Genomic DNA, 16,564 nt, shown 5'->3' with positions numbered 1-16,564 from the left:
CTATTTGGAGGTTCCGTTCAGCAGTTGCTATATCGTCATATAGCCGCAATCGCTATTCTGCTGCTCCGTCAAGCCATCTTCTTTGGCGTGCTTCAGTGCGGTTCGAGCTTCCACAAGGTAGCTCCTGAAACTTTCCTCAATATGGAGGAACCGGCGGATGAAGTTGTTGTTGTTCTCGATCATGGTAAGAGTCTTTAGGATGAAATCATTCATTTTCTTAGAGTTTTTGAGTTTGATTTGAAAGATTAAGTAGAGTTTGTTTTAACGATTAGAGTTTGGAGATGAATATATGAGATAATAATGGAAATGTTAGTTGAGATATGCAATGTATTTATACTAAGCAATGTGTGTGGGTTGAGTTAATTGCTTTTTAATTAATAAATATGTTAGGAAGTTGTGCCATAATCATCATCATATATCTCTCAATAATGCTCCTTCAAATCCGTTTACTAACCCTTCTAATTCCATATTATCCGTTCATATGTACAGTGATGTCAGTAATAATGCATGCATCGGAATTCTAACAGGCCGTAATTATGCATGCATCTAGTAATATTTAATTTAATTTTTTTTTTAATTTTTTAAGAACAAACAACAACGGTTATTTTATAACACCCCGTTGTCTTTAGTTATAACAACGGTTTTGTATATTAAAACCCGTTGTTATAACTTTCCCCCCAAAATTGTGTCACACTTTCCACAACGGGTTTTTATACATAAAACCGTTGTTAATAGTTTTAACAACGGTTTCCTTAAGTAAGCCAACCGTTGTTAAAACCTTCTACAACGGACGCATTAACAACGTCCGCTTTTTTATATAACAACGGTTTTTGACCGTTGTTATAGCCTGTATCTGTAGTAGTGTTTGCTATTATTGTAACACATATTTATAGTGCAGGTATAGAAATGGATGATAAGGGGAGTGGAGTTAGGGTGATCTTGGACTTGTTTGAGAATGCTGTCCAAAGGTGGCAGAGGGTCGAGTTGAGTAAACATTTGATGATATCATGGGCTAATTGGAATGTTAGAAACGATGTTTGTCATGGTAAGCGAAGTAGAAATGCGAATGAAATTGTTGAGTAAGCGTGGACCTATTGGAACACGTATTTAGATTTAATAATATTTTAAAGCCAATTAGCTCAAATGGTAGAGCATTGTGCAATGCACAAGATGTGGGTTCGACTCCCATATTGGCTAATTGTTATTAGTGTTACATTAAAGCCTAGCTAGTGTCACTTTCAGGCCAAACTAGTGTTATAGTTACGCCCAAGTTATTTAAGTATTGATTTTTGAGGTTACAAACTTGTAAACCTACTTTGACTAGTACTACATGCCGTGCATATTATTTTGTTACAGATATATCCGCCAATAAATCTTTGTGTGCATCAGACACTTGCCCATGCATGTCGTTGCTGCATGACCATAGCCACCACATTCTTTAATTCTAGTATTACAACATAGAATAACAAGTGTTACTTAACACTTAAACTAGTATTACTATTACATTTTTAGTGTATTTTGTGTTACTTTATAAAATAATTAGTGTTACAACTTAAAGTATCAAGTGTTATTATATATACGAATTGGTATTACTTTCTAAAATAAGTAGTGTTACTCTTAGCTAGTCACTTTGTTCGATAACGAGTGTTACCACATAGAAGAACTCGTGTTACTACATAGAATAACTAGTGTTACTTTATATATGATCGTCTAAGTGGGAGTCGAACCCACACCATGTGCAATAGCACATTGGTTAGAAATCATTGTTACTTTATATATTAACTAGTGTTACTTAATAGAGTAACTAATGTTACTGTAATACTCCGTATTTATGGTCTTGGGGGTACTCTATCGAGTAGCCCTTACTCTGTCGAGTAGGGGTGTGTCGCAGAGTAAAATAGTTTCTGACCTGTTGGGCACTCGATCGAGTAGCTGGGGCACTCGATCGAGTAGGGGGGTACTCGATCGAGTACCTTGGGTACTCGATCGAGTGTCCCATTTATCGGGGTTTTTCTCGGGTTTTGTTAATTACGCGATTAAGGTATATAAACATATTCGTCTTTATTCTAAAACACTTTTGCCAAAACCTAAAACCTTTTAAGAGAGAAAGCGATTGGTCCTTCTTCCTAATCGCGTTCTTGACAATTCCGGAGATCGACGGTCGGTTTGCATCGTAGTTTGTGTCGTTGGATTCCTTGCGTCAAGGGTAAGCTTCTAGCATAATTTTTATAACGTTTTGTTGAGATTAGTGAAACCCTAATTTAGTAATTGGGGGTTTTTATGAATAAGTGATTGAATAGTAGTATTCATGTGTATATGTTAGGAGGAGAGTTCATAGAAGAGGCGTTTTGAGGCAAACAGTAGATACCGTCCTGCTTGTGTGCTTTCCGGGTAGGATTTCCTACTCGGTATTAGTCCCATAATAGGATATTGGTGATGTCTTTGTAATTAGTGTTTAATGTGACAATTGTGATTGTGATTGTGATTGTGATTGTGATTGGTTTCTATGGCTCTCGAGATGCGTTCTCGGTGAGTGGGGTCACTTGCGGGGAGTGATCTCACGCCCTAGTTTCTCCCCTTAGTGGAACCCGCCACGAAAGGGGATGTGCACATTAATGGACGGGGTTATCGCTCGTACGATGAGCGGGGCTTAGGTGGGAACAGGCTGCGGTCCCCCATCGGCGGTGGTCCAAAGGTGGACGATCGATGATTGAGACGGTTGGGTGGATGTGTGTGTGTGTGGCAGTTCGGCTGTCTGTTTGTCTTATTATTGTTATCTGTTTTGATTGTGTGATTAGTACTGACCCCGGTGTTGTTTTGAAAACTGCGGTGATCCATTCGGGGATGGTGAGCGGATATTGAGCGGTATAGAGATGATACGGGATAGGCGGGATGGCCACGACGTGACGATAGAGTCTTCCGCTGTAGTTCGACTTTTATTTACATTTCGATTTGAGTAGACAGTTTGGATAATGTATCTTACTATCAGTTTGGGTTTCAAGGATTGTATTCATTCATTAAACGATTAATAATAAATGTTGTTTCTTTATCGCTGTTGTTTGATTATCATACCTCGGGCAACCGAGATGGTGATGTCTCCATACCTGAGTGGTCCTGGTAAGGCACTCGGAGTATGGGGGTGTTACAAATGGTATCAGAGCGACGATCCTGAAACCTGTAACCAATGAACCTAATGAACATAGGGAGTCAATTAAAATGAACCCGGGGTAAAAATTGTAGGAGCTAGTGCAAAGGCTTGGGAGACGTCCTAAAGTCGCAAGGGGTCGCCCTACAACTTTGAACCGGTCACGTGGGGAAAATGTGTTTGAGTCATGTATGTGCTTAGTAACTTGTGCAATAAAGTGATGAAGTGTGTTGAATGTTTGGTGTTGAAATAGGAAGTTGAGCATGTGAAAGAAAATGATATGTGAACATGTTAATGAAATGATAACATGTTGGATGTTTATAATGTGGCTTTAATAGCATGATGAATTGATTTTGTTGATTAGTAGAATAGATGCGTAGCCTATTTGTTAGAATATAATGAGGTGTGATAAAGTTGGCATGTTAGTATACGAATAACATGCGGGTAGCTTGTACGTATTGGGGGTACTTGATCGAGTGAGACGGACTCGATCGGGTAGGTTTTTGGCGATTTTGAGTCCAGAAACGAGTTTTGGGGCACTCGATCGAGTAACTAGGGGTACTCGATCGAGTAGGGGGTCACTCGATCGAGTAGCCTAGATACTCGATCGAGTGGGTTAGAGATCAGAAGGTCTGTTTAGTTCTGGAGTTTGGGTACTCGATCGAGTACATAGTGGCACTCGATCGAGTAGCCGGTTACTCGATCGAGTGGGTTTGGATACTCGATCGAGTAGGTAGGTCTTTGGCAACGCGTGTTCGTGTTTTGAAGTTTAGAACGCGTGTTTATGTTTATCCCTTTCTTCTATAGCTTCAAGATGCCGCCCAAGAGAAATGCCTTGTACGCGAGAGCTGAGCTTATGACTACGGATGACATCGTTAAGATGTTGGAACACCAAGACGCTCTTACGGAGACCCTGAAGAGAGTGAATGAAGACAAGGATAAGAGTAAGGAGAAGGAGGTTGACCATGCTAAAGTCAGCCTCTATATCGCGAGGTTTAACCCGAAGGAGTACAAGGGGGTTGAGGAGCCTAACCACCTTGATAGTTGGCTGAGGGAGATGGAGAACATACTAGATTTAGTTCGTTGTCCTGATGAGATGAGGGTGGATCAAGCTGCATTTTATCTGAGGGAGGCCGCTGGCAAGTGGTGGGACTCAGTGAAAGTGAGTGCCAAGGAGTTATATACCAACCAGGGGTTACCTGCTATACCTTGGGAGGAGTTTCGTAGGGCTGTGAGGAAGGAGTTCGTGCCAGAACATGTGAGGAGTAAGTTGAGGGAGGAGTTCGACAAGTTTAAGATGACGGCTGAGATGTCTGTGGCTGAGTACTACAGGCAGTTCAATGAGAAATCCAGATATGCTGAGGACATGGGTTTGAGTGAGGAGAATCTTGCTTTGAGGTTTGAGAGAGGGCTAACCACGACAATCATGGATAAGTTACCCGTGGGAGTCCTTACTGATGTGAAGGAAGCATATGAGAGGGTGGAGAGCTGAGAGGCTAGTGGAGATGGCTAAGGAGAGGTTAGGTGGAGAGAAGAGGAAGTCGGAGAGCGAGGGTGGTGGCCAATCTAATTTCAAGAAAGGCAACCACAATCAATCTAAGGGGTTTTCTTCTGGGTCCGGGTTTAGTCTTGGGAGCATCCTTTGGGAGAGGTCGTGGAAGTGTGAGCAACAGTTGGGGAGTGACTGCTTCGGTTGTGGTGGCGTAGGCCACAAGAGACATGAGTGCACAAGTGCACCGGGATTTTTCCAGAGACCTGCGCAAAGCTTCGCGAGCAACAGACCGGCGGGATCATGGCCAAACCGTGGAGGTCGAGCTACCAGTGGAGGCAACCGCAACGGCGGTAATTCTTATGCGAAGACACCGATGAACAACAACAACAATCAAGGGTCGGGTGCTAAGCCGACCGCATCACCCAAGATCTTGTCCGGGGAGGTGGGCGGAAGTCAAGTGGCAAGTTGTTCATGATGGACAAGAAAGCGGTGAGGAGGACGAGCACGTTATCACCGGTACATTCCTTGTTAATGGTATTCCTACGTTTGTTTTGTTTGATTCGGGGGCTTCTCGGTCGTTTGTGTCTTCGAGTCATGTAAAGCAGTTGGGTTTGAGGGTATATGAGTCTGTTAGGGAGCAAGTTTTCATACCTTCAGGTGAGTCTGTATCGTGTGGGAGGTTGTTTAGGGATGTGTCCTTGATAGTTGGGCAAGTTGATTTCCCTGTAGACTTGCTAGAGTTTCCTTTTAATGGTTTTGAGATGATAGTTGGGATGGATTGGTTAGGAAAGTATAAAGCTAAGATAGATTGTCATCAAAAGAAAGTGTCCCTACGAGGTCCTAAGGGAGTTAGTGTGTCTTACCGTGGGTTTCTAGTCAAACCCAAAGTTAAGTTGATTGCACTTTGTCGCTTTGAAGTCGTATCTGAGGAAGGGATGTCCTCTGCTTTTGTGCCATGTGAGAGACGACCGGATAGAGAGCCCGGCAATTGAGGAGATACCGGTGGTGGGAGAGTATGCAAATGTCTTTCCGGAGGGAGATTCCGGGGTTGCCACCGAAGAGGGAGATAGATTTCACCGTTGAGTTGAAGCCGGGGACGGGGCCAATCTCTAAGGCACCGTACCGTATGGGTCCTAAGGAGATGGAGGAGCTTAGGAAGCGATTGGATGAGTTGATAGAGAAGGGATACATTAGACCAAGTGTATCGCCTTGGGGAGCACCAATTCTTTTCGTGAAGAAGAAGGATGGAACTTTGAGGTTATGCATAGATTACCGGAGTGAACCGTGTGACGATAAAGAACAAGTATCCTTTGCCAAGGATAGATGACCTGTTTGATCAGTTGAGTGGTGCAACGGTCTTTTCTAAGATCGATTTGAGGTCAGGGTACCATCAGGTGAAGATTAGAGATGTGGACATACCGAAGACAGCTTTCACGTCGAGGTATGGCCATTATGAGTATGTGGTGATGCCGTTTGGGTTGTCCAATGCGCCGGCAGTGTTTATGGATTTGATGAATAGGATCTTTAGACAGTTCTTGGACCAGTTCGTGGTGGTGTTTATCGATGATATCTTAGTCTACTCAAAGACTAAGGAGGAGCATGAGGAGCATCTGAGGATCGTGTTGCAGACGTTGAGAGATCATGAGTTGTATGCTAAGTTGTCCAAGTGTGAGTTTTGGTTGGAGAAAGTTGCTTTTCTGGGGCATGTAATCTCTAAAGATGGGGTAGCTGTGGATCCGGCGAAGATTGAGGCAGTGACAAAGTGGAAAGCACCGAAGAATGTTGCTGAAGTGAGAAGTTTCTTGGGTTTAGCTGGATACTACAGGCGGTTCGTGAAAGATTTCTCCAAGATAGCTAGACCGATGACAGCGTTGATGAGGAAAGAGAACAGGTTTCGTTGGGATGAGAGTTGTGAGACGGCGTTCCAGACATTAAAGGAGCGTTTGACCACAGCTCCTGTCCTAGCATTGCCTGAAGGGAGCGAGAATTTCGAGGTTTATACAGATGCCTCGAAGAATGGGTTGGGATGTGTGTTGATGCAGAATGGTAAAGTGATTGCCTATGCTTCTAGGCAGTTGAAGCCTTATGAGGAGAATTACCCTACTCATGACCTGGAGTTGGGTGCGGTGGTGTTTGCTCTCAAGATTTGGAGGCACTACCTTTATGGAGCAATTTTTAAGGTATTTTCTGATCACAAGAGTCTCAAGTACATCTTCACGCAGAAGGAGTTGAACATGAGACATAGGAGGTGGACGGAGTTGATTGGTGATTACGACATGGAAATCATCTACCATGAAGGAAAGGCCAATGTTGTAGCTGATGCTTTGAGTAGGAAGAGTGTACATTCCTTGTGTACAGCTCTATCTTTGATGAGACTGAGGGATGAGGTAGCGAGCTTTGGGATTCATATGTTGCAGAAAGGAGATGCCATGGGTGATATGACAGTACATATGGAGTTCTATGATGATATTCGAGGTAAACAGGCTTTGGATCCTAAGATAGTGGAGTGGAGAGCTGGAGTAGAGAAAGGGACGGTGTCCCGGTTTTCCATCCATACAGATGGTAGTTTGAGGTTTGATGGTAGGTGGTGTGTTCCTAATGACGAGGAGTTGAAAAAGACAATCATGACAGAAGCGCATTGCACACCATATTCAGTTCATCCGGGTGGTGACAAGCTTTACAAAGATTTGAAGAAAACGTTTTGGTGGCCTGGGATGAAGAAAGAGACAATGAGTTTGTGTCCGTTGTTTGACATGCCAGAGAGTAAAAGGGGAACAGAGAAGACCACAAGGTAAGGTTCAATCCTTGGAGGTGCCTGAGTGGAAGTGGGAATCCATTTCCATGGATTTCATTGTGGGTTTACCTAAGAGTCAACAAGGTAACAATATGATTTGGGTGATAGTAGATCGTCTGACCAAGTCAGCTCACTTTGTTCCAATGAAAGATACATGGACTAAGGCACAATTGGCTATGGCCTATCGAAAGAACGTGCTTAAGTTACATGGAGTCCCTAAGGACATAGTGTCTGACAGAGATGCGAGGTTTATATCGAGGTTTTGGAAGGAGTTGCAGGAATCGTTGGGAACAGCTTTGAAGATGAGTACAGCATTTCATCCTGCGACAGATGGGCAGACCGAGAGAACAATCAAGACCTTGGAGGATATGTTGAGAGCGTGTGTGATGGATTTCGGTGGTAGGCTGGGAGCGGAGGTTAGACTTGATAGAGTTTTCTTACAATAACAACTATCACACTAGTATTGGTATGGCACCGTTTGAGGCTTTGTATGGGAGGAGATGTAGAAGTCCAATCTGTTGGGACGACAGTCTTTGAGGCGATGGTTTTAGGACCAGAGATGGTGCATGAGATGGTGGAACAGATTAAGATGATCGGGGAACGGATGAGAGCGGCTCGGGATCGACGGAAGAGTTATGCGGATCTACATCGTCGAGACATAGAGTTTCAAGTTGGGGACAAAGTTCTTCTGAAAGTGTCTCCTATGCGCGGAGTTATGAGATTTGGGAAGAAAGGCAAGCTAAGTCAGAAGTTTATAGGGCCTTATGAGATCTTAGAGCGAGTTGGGGAAGTGGCTTATCGTTTGGCGTTACACCAAATTGCTTTGGAGAGAGTACATAATGTGTTTCATGTATCGCAGCTGCGAAAGTATGTGAGTGACCCGTCACATGTGTTGGAGGCAGAGAGCTTAGAGCTGGATGAGTCTTTATCGTACCTTGAGGTGCCTAAGCAGATCCTAGACCGAAAAGTTAGAAAGACCAGGAGTGGTGAGACAGTGTTGCTTAAGATCCTTTGGTCTAACCATGAGACTGAGGAAGCTACATGGGAGGCGGAGGATATCATGAAAGAGCGTTACCCTTTCCTTTTTGATCAGGTATGTATGGTTACGGGGACGTAACCTTGTTTCTTTTAGGGGGGTAGAAGATGATCGCGAGAGTTTTTAAGGGTTTTTGCACCCCTTGTATATGTTGTGTCGGTATGTTGTCGGGATAAGTTGGGTTAGGTAGCATGTTTTACGTTGTGTTTATTTTGACCTTCGAGTCGGGAAGCTTATGGGAGCACCTTTGTTTTGGTAGTGGTTTGAACTTCGGGGACGAAGTTCCTTTTAAGGAGGGAAGACTGTAATACTCCGTATTTATGGTCTTGGGGGTACTCTATCGAGTAGCCCTTACTCTGTCGAGTAGGGGTGTGTCGCAGAGTAAAATAGTTTCTGACCTGTTGGGCACTCGATCGAGTAGCTGGGGCACTCGATCGAGTAGGGGGGTACTCGATCGAGTACCTTGGGTACTCGATCGAGTGTCCGGTTTATCGGGGGTTTTTCTCGGGTTTTGTTAATTACGCGATTAAGGTATATAAACATATTCGTCTTTATTCTAAAACACTTTTGCCAAAACCTAAAACCTGTTTAAGAGAGAAAGCAGTTGGTCCTTCTTCCTAATCGCGTTCTTGACAATTCCCGGAGATCAGACGGTCGGTTTGCATCGTAGTTTGTGTCGTTGGATTCCTTGCGTCAAGGGTAAGCTTCTAGCATAATTTTTATAACGTTTTGTTGAGATTAGTGAAACCCTAATTTAGTAATTGGGGGTTTTTATGAATAAGTGATTGAATAGTAGTATTCATGTGTATATGTTAGGAGGAGAGTTCATAGAAGAGGCGTTTTGAGACAGCTGTAGATACCGTCTGCTTGTGTGCTTTCCAGGTAGGATTTCCTACTCAGTATTAGTCCCATAATGGGATATTGGTGATGTGCTGTAATTAGTGTTTAATGTGACAATTGTGATTGTGATTGTGATTGTGATTGTGATTGGTTTCTATGGCTCTCGAGATGCGTTCTCGGCTGAGTGGGGTCACTTGCGGGAGTGATCTCACGCCCTAGTTTCGCCCTTAGTGGAACCCGCCACGAAAGGGGATGTGCACATTAATGGACAGGGTTATCGCTCGTACGATGAGCGGGGCTTAGGTGGGAACGGCTGCGGTCCCCCACGCGGGCTGGTCCAAAGTGGACGATCGATGATTGAGACGGTTGGGTGGATGTGTGTGTGTGTGGCAGTTCGGCTGTCTGTTTGTCTTATTATTGTTATCTGTTTTGATTGTGTGATTAGTACTGACCCCGGTGTTGTTTTGTAAACCTGCGGTGATCCATTCGGGGATGGTGAGCAGATATTGAGCAGGTATAGAGATGATACGGGATAGCTGGGATGGCCACGACGTGACGATAGAGTCTTCCGCTGTAGTTCAGCTTTTATTTACATTTCAGTTTGAGTAGACAGTTTGGATAATGTATCTTACTATCAGTTTGGGTTTCAAGGATTGTATTCATTCATTAAACGATTAATAATAAATGTTGTTTCTTTATCGCTGTTGTTTGATTATCATACCTCGGGCAACCGAGATGGTGATGTCTCCATACCTGAGTGGTCCTGGTAAGGCACTCGGAGTATGGGGGTGTTACAGTTACTTCTTGGAAGATTAATATACAAAACTAGTGTTACTTTATATAGTAAGTAGTGTTACTTTGTATAATATGTAGTGTTACTTCATAAAAGTTTGGACGTTCTTCTGCTGTTCTACATTATCTACCAAAATAGAGTAATTATGTTCAAAATTAGTGTTACTATGTGGTGTAATGAGTGTTACCTTTAAAGTAACCAATGTTATTACTCTTTATAGAACTATTATTCGGCATTAATGTTCCAGTATTGAATTACTCTATCTAACAACCGTGTGAATCCTTATAATAACTAAAACGACTCCATTGATGATAAGTTTAAAGCACATTAACTTCATAATTTAAACTACATAATTGACCTACTAACCTTTAAAGTATAAATATAAAATTATACTTGTTCGTCTATGTGGGGTTCGAACCCACACCTTATGCAATATAGCACAACGCTCTACCTTTTTGAGCTAATAGACGATAACAACACAATCCTTATAACCCCACGATTGAATAGAATAATCGAAAAACTTCACACAACAACATTACTGTGACACCCATGAACATCACCTGCTCATAGGTTAGATTTTCCAAAACTAGTAGGCTGTTGACTCTTTAAAATCTTATACTCGTATTAAATGTTGTTAGAATCGTGTCTATCCAATACTTGCCGAATCAACTCCTCTAATTGGATGCATTCTCCTTGCATAGTCGACAACAACCTGTCAACCTCCTCTAATTTTCCACATAACATGCATCTTTAAATTAATCACTTTTTGTAGGATTTCCATTCTTTTTATGTTTTCATACAAATTTTCAGCCTAATGTGCAAATCCATCCATCTTAATAGAGGAATCATGAGCATAAGATTAACAGTCAACATTTGATAAAAATAAAAATAATCAACAAATAAAATGTCATATACCTTGTGTATCCGCTAATAAATCGATGTGAGTGCGACCCTAGTCGCTCCACAAAATCCTGTGTTATCGTAAATTAAAAACCTTCACTAAGTACCATAGGGTGCCAAAACAGAGAAAATTTTGACAAAGAAATTAAGTAACGAACCTGGAAGTATACAATAATTCTACTGGAAGGTTGTCTAAGTGGTCCAGAGTAGATCATGCGTCCGCCACTTTTCAATGGAATCAACTGCAGTGGTGAGATTTTTATACAGGCTTATCAAATTGTGATAAGCAGTTTTACCTAAATAATATCTTTTGAAAGTGGATAAAAGATAACAACAACAGAAGTACCAATAGACCATTTTATATCAGCAAGGGCAGTAGACTTGTTAAAGGGATGTGAGCATATCAGAATCTCTAATTTAAAAAAAAAACAAGATGTCTCTCGGAAGGACAAGCGAGATAAAACTAGAGGTCAAGATTTTTGGCTACAAATTACTACCATTGATTGCATTACTCAAGTCTCCATCCTTATCCCATTAATTTGTTTCTTCATGGGTTAAGGTCAACTGAAGAATTTTACCTCATTAAATGCTTCAAATATGACAATGCTTGGTTGATGGATGGTACAAACGACAGTGCTACCAGTAATAACCACATTTTTCACTGCTCTTACGACAATTCAGCTGCCCTTGCATATAAACCCATTGTACGCTTATCCATGAATATAATTGATGGGTTGGCCACAAGTTCTACCACAATAGTGAGCCATTTGCGTTGCTCAGTTGATAAACCATTGATACCAGGTAGGCCTACTAAAGCATCTCTAACTTCATTGAGCTAAGATAGTTTCAAGAACTTCATTCACAAATTGTTGAAGTAAATGAAATAAATCAGTAGTGTTATTTAGTATATAAGTAGAACATCAAACGAAAGTCTATAAAATTACGATCATACAGTTTTGGTCTTTGAATCGATGGTGTTAGAAAGCCGAACCAGGCTGAAAAGATAACTGATTCCTCAATGGTAATCTGAGGAGAATATATGTCATTTTGTTCACGGTAACTGATACGCGAGCAATTGTCTCATGTGCAAGTTACAATATAGAAAAATAAGTTGTTACTCCCTCCTATTCACTATGATATTCCACAATACGTTTTGGGTAGTTTTTAAGAGTAATGAAATTTGTGGTGGAAAATGGAAGAAATGGAAAGTAAGAGAGAAAATGTGGGGTGGGGGGGGGGGGGGGGGTCACAAGTCCTATGAACCAGAAATTATAGACTAATAAGGAAAGTGGAAGATCTTAGTAAATTTGTCATTTTAGGAAATGTGGAAGATGTTATAGAATAGGAGGGCGTATAATATAAAAAAAACTAGTGTTATTTTGTAGAATGTTACCTAGTTCATTTTTGTCAACTTGAATATCTTTAAGGTAGTGTTTGGCAACCTTGATTTCATTTGAATATCATGATTTGAAATTTATATTTTGAAAGTAGAAAATCTAAATCCAATTCCCTTCTTTGGTAAACTAAAGAATTTTACATTCCGGATTGTATATCCAAATCTATCCTTTTGAAGAAATATAAGTATAAAAAATAATTATTTGTTAGGTGTATTAAAAGATTGATAATAAAAAAATTATCAGCAAATATGACATTTAATTGGATGCATGATAAAACTTCATGTCGATGAGTGCGCAATGGGGAAGTGAAGAAAGCAGACGCACATGGGATTTGAGAATGAGAGGTGTAAGGGTGTTATTTCAAAAGTAGTAAAATAAAGCGGAGTTGGATTTCGACCCATATTTCAACCAAATTCAAATCCAAATATTTCACATTGCCAAACAACGAATTTGGTAGAAATATGGATTTCCAAATAGAATCCAAGTTACCAAACATGGTGTAAGCTTATTATTATCAACAAATTGAAAGTTCACATCATGCTTAGATCATTTGCATTTGTGAAATTTTGATGATTCTCAGGATTTCGGCTAATTTAAAGTAGTTGTAATTGGAAAGAAGAGACGAACTGATTTAATTCAATGTATGACTAGATGATTACAATAGAAAATGATACAAATGTAATGAGATTGTAGAAATTTGGCAAATTGATTAAACTTGAAGAATTTAACAAGAGGAAATATGAATATGATTTTTATGTGTGTTTGTATTCCCCTGTCAACGTTGGTTATATACAACCTAGACGTAATATATGCCAAATAATAACTGATTGCTATTCCTAAATTACATCCTAAATATATGCTAATAATATATTAACAATATAAGAATATGCTGATATTATGCTAATTGCCTAACTCGCAATATTTACGGAATATTGCGTCCAACACCCCCCCTCAAGTTGGAGCATGGGAGTCGAAAATGCCCAACCTGTGGAGGACCCAAAGCGTTGGTGAGTATATCAGCCAGTTGAGTTTGAGTATGAACAAAACACGGTAAAACAACACCATTGCTAATATGAGTACGAATGAAATGGCAATCAATCTCTATGTGCTTGGTGCGTTCATGGTACACGGGATTGTTGGCAATATGCATGGCAATTTGATTGATCGCAATGAAGCCGAACTGGCTCGGGAAACTGGATACCAATCCCGGCAAGAAGACCCTTTAACCACAAAATTTCACATGTGGCAGCGGTCATAGCGCGATATTCCGCCTCAGTGGAAGACAAGGAGACCGTGGCTTGCTTCTTCGTTTTCTAGAAGATAGGAGAGCCGCCCAGACAAACGAAATAGGCGGTAATAGAACACCGAGTAATAGGACAACTACCATAGGCAACATCACAATAGGCTTCAAGTTTGAGAGCCGAATCAGCACGAAAAACAATTTCTTGACCCGGGTGATTTTTCAAATAACGGACAACTCGTAAAGCCGCTTCCCATTGAATAGAAGTCGGTTTTTGCATGAATTGAGACAAAATATGTACCGAATACGAAATATAGGGTTGAGTAAGAGTTAAGTAAATCAATTTACCAACCAGACGTCTATATTTCGCGCCATCTTCAAGAGGAGCATCCTTAGCAAGTGCCAATTGTTGTTTTTCGTCCATTGGAACACTAGCAGGTTTACAACCAATAAGACCCGTCTCGGATAACAAATCAAGGACATATTTTCGTTGACAAACAAATAGTCCCTTCGAGCTATGGGCAACCTCAAGTCCCAAAAAATACTTCAACTTCCCCAAATCTTTCATATAAAAGCATTTGTTTAAGTATGATTTAAATGTAGAAATAGCATTTGCATTATTTCCAGCAATTACTAAATCATCGACATAAACAAGAATATGCATTTCAACCCCATTTTTGCGGAATATAAACAAGGAATTATCAGAAACGCTCATAATAAAACCGTAAGAAGATAAAGCTGTAGCAAGTTTAGCATACCAACACCTCGGAGCTTGACGGAGGCCGTATAACGACTTACGAAGATGACAAACTTTACCCTCGAACCCTTTACTAAAACCAGGCGGCATACGCATATATAGTTCTTCCGACAAGTCGCCGTGAAGAAAGGCATTATGCACATCCATTTGATGAATTTCCCACTGCTTAATGACAGCAACGACTAAAACAGTGCGCACGGTGACCATCTTAACTGTTGGAGCAAATGTTTCAGTAAAACCAACACCTGCTTCTTGATGATTACCAAGTACTACGAGCCGAGCTTTAAAACGTTCCACAGTTCCGTCAGACTTGTGCTTAATTTTGAACACCCACATACACCCAATTGCTACTTTCCCGGATGGTAAATCACATACTGTCCAGGTATTATTTTTCTCAAGTGCATTAATCTCCTCGGTCATGGCTTGTCTCCATCGAGAATCACCCATGGCGTCCTTAAAGGATTTGGGCTCGACATCTCGAGTCAAAGCTGCAAGAAAATGACAATGTGGTCGCGAAAAATTTGCATAATTCACAAAATGAGTTAAAGGATAAAATCTACCTGAGACGGAATCAGCGGTGGTGGGTGACTCTTCCAAGGACGTGTTAATGCAATCCCAACTAACATAATCTTTATGATTCTTATTCGGAATTTTATCTCGCTTTCCACGACCAAGAATTTCAGCACTCGAATCTGCCCCAACCGTCTGATGTGAACCAGTCCCCAATTCGCCAGTTAGAGGTGCAGCACTACTGTCATTTTCGCCAGTAGCAGGTGCAGCGCTACTGTCGCTACTGTCAGTCGTAGCCGGGCTAGTGTCAGCCGCACCAGTACCCGAATCACCCTGATTTTCGCCCCCCTCCTCAACAGTAGTAGGACCCTCTGTATCGCTACTGGTTGTACCAGGTGAACTCGTGAAACCAGAGTCAATTTCGTCATCAAGAATAGGATTTTCCAAATCATCAGCTACTGTGTTATTATCAGTAAATGAATCGGGCACTGTTGATTTTGAAAAAGGAAAAATACTCTCAACAAAACTTACATCCCGTGACGGAAAATACATACCTGTCTCGAGATCAAATAGTTGCCAACTCTTTTTACCAAATGGATATCCAAGAAAGATACACTTTCGACTAAAACTATCAAATTTATCGGTGGGATGTAAATTTTTAGCATAAGCTAAGCATCCAAAAACACGAAGCAAATTTAAATTAGCCGGTTTCCGAAATAAGAGTTCGAATGGTGTTTTTCCTTGTAAAATACGAGTTGGTGTCCTATTAATTAGATGGGCGGCTGTGAGAACACATTCGCCCCAAAAATCAGTGGGTAAGGAACTCTGAAAACGTAAAGCACGTGCTACATTGAGTACATGACGGTGTTTGCGTTCAATTCGAGCATTTTGTTGCGGGGTTTTAACCATAGATGTTTCGAAAAGCATGCCATTTTCACGAAAATAAGGAATTAAAGGCTTAAATTCTGTCCCATTATCACTCCTTACTCGTTTAACAGTAGCATTAAATTGACAAAGAATTAACGCGAAAAATTCCTTCATGAGTCGAGTCACTTCATCTTTGGTTTTCATTAGAAAAATCCACACACTACGTGAATAATCGTCCACAAGAGAAAGAAAATACCGCGAACCACAAGATTGATTCGAATCATAAGGACCCCAAACATCACAATGTAAAAGATTAAACAAATGTGCTGCTTTAAAAGCTACGCATCGCGGGAATGCGAGAATTAATGACAAACTCGTGTTGCTCGACGTGCTTTTCGTTCCGGATTTTACTTGTAATTTATTGTCTGTCTCTCAATTGCTTGTTTCCCAAAAATTATGTATTCAATTCACTAATTCCATTTGTGTTATTCAGGACGCTACCTTGAAGACGAGGATTGGTGAGGGTGCACTCGCAAATGGCTTCTATCATTTGCCCATGGATTTAGCATGTCGTGTTAATGCAATCGAAGACGTGTTTCTCCCAGCAGTTGGGCTCGCTATGACCCGGTTTCTTGCAGTGAAAGCATTTAAGCCGTGGTCTCCCCTGTTTCGAACCAAACCCCTGTCCACCTTGGACCGCAAACGCAATTGTTGTAGACCGTTCCTGAGTGACAGTCCGCACTTCCTCCTCCTGCAACATCCTGGAGTAAACAGAATCCAAAGAGGGCAGGGG

The sequence above is a fragment of the Silene latifolia genome, chromosome 9 (assembly GCF_048544455.1).
Source record: "Silene latifolia isolate original U9 population chromosome 9, ASM4854445v1, whole genome shotgun sequence".
Taxonomy (NCBI): Eukaryota; Viridiplantae; Streptophyta; class Magnoliopsida; order Caryophyllales; family Caryophyllaceae; genus Silene; species Silene latifolia.
Note: the sequence above shows the minus strand (reverse complement) of the source record.